Source organism: Octopus bimaculoides, chromosome 11 (assembly GCF_001194135.2).
Source record: "Octopus bimaculoides isolate UCB-OBI-ISO-001 chromosome 11, ASM119413v2, whole genome shotgun sequence".
NCBI classification, from domain to species: domain Eukaryota; kingdom Metazoa; phylum Mollusca; class Cephalopoda; order Octopoda; family Octopodidae; genus Octopus; species Octopus bimaculoides.
The window spans coordinates 299,702-300,705 of NC_068991.1; positions in this window are offsets into that span (position 1 = coordinate 299,702).

Below are 1,004 nucleotides of genomic sequence, written 5' to 3' on the forward strand. Positions count from 1 at the left end.
ACACATATATATATATATATACACACATATATATATATATATACACATATATATATATACACACATATATATAATGTAATGCTCCAGCCTGCACCAGGAAATCCATATATGGAACCAGCTATCTTGGTTGAAGGAACAATTCTGAAGGTAGTAGACAAGTTTGTCTACCTGGGCAGCACACTCAGCCGTTCTTGCTCCTTGGATGAGGAAATATCTTTCAGGTTGCAGAGAGCAACTGATTCCTTCCGGTCTCTTCAGTCTCGTCTCTGGTCCCAGCATGGCATCGCAATGCAAACAAAAGTTGCTGTGTACCATGCATGTGTGCTGACATCGCTCCTCTACTCATGTGAGACATGGACTCTGTACAAACGTCAGGTAAGGGTCCTTGAATGCTTTCATCAGAGATGTCTCAGGCACATTCTCAATGTTGACTGGACCTCAAGGATTCCAAACACACAGGTCCTGAGGACAGCTGATATCTTGAGTATTGAGGCAATGGTGCACAAGCACCGGTTACATTGGACTGGACACCTTATTAGAATGAACGATAGCAGGATTCCTAAGGAGGTGCTCTATGGAGAACTTGTGAATGGAAGGAGACGCCGTCAGAAACCAAGGCCTGTGATATGCAGGACACTGACTGGGAGAACAATGCCTTTCATCGCCACAGATGGAGGAAGCAGGTTAAGGAGGAGATCGACACTTTTGAGAGAGCGCGTATCCAGCATGAAGAATTTAAGCGAGCTGCATGAATGCGCACGGCTCGTGTAGTGAATGGGGAAAGCTTGGTCTGCAATGTTTGCAGTTGTGTATGCTTGTCAAGAGCAGGGCTCATTAGCCACCAACGGAGCCGCAAAGGCAAAATATAAGTTAGTCCTAGAGCTCACAATGTTCCTGAAGGTTGGCAATGGTCTTCCTCAGTCACGAGTGGACGGCCATCAAATATATACATACGTATGTATATATATATCATCATCATCATCATCATCGTTTAACGTCCGCTT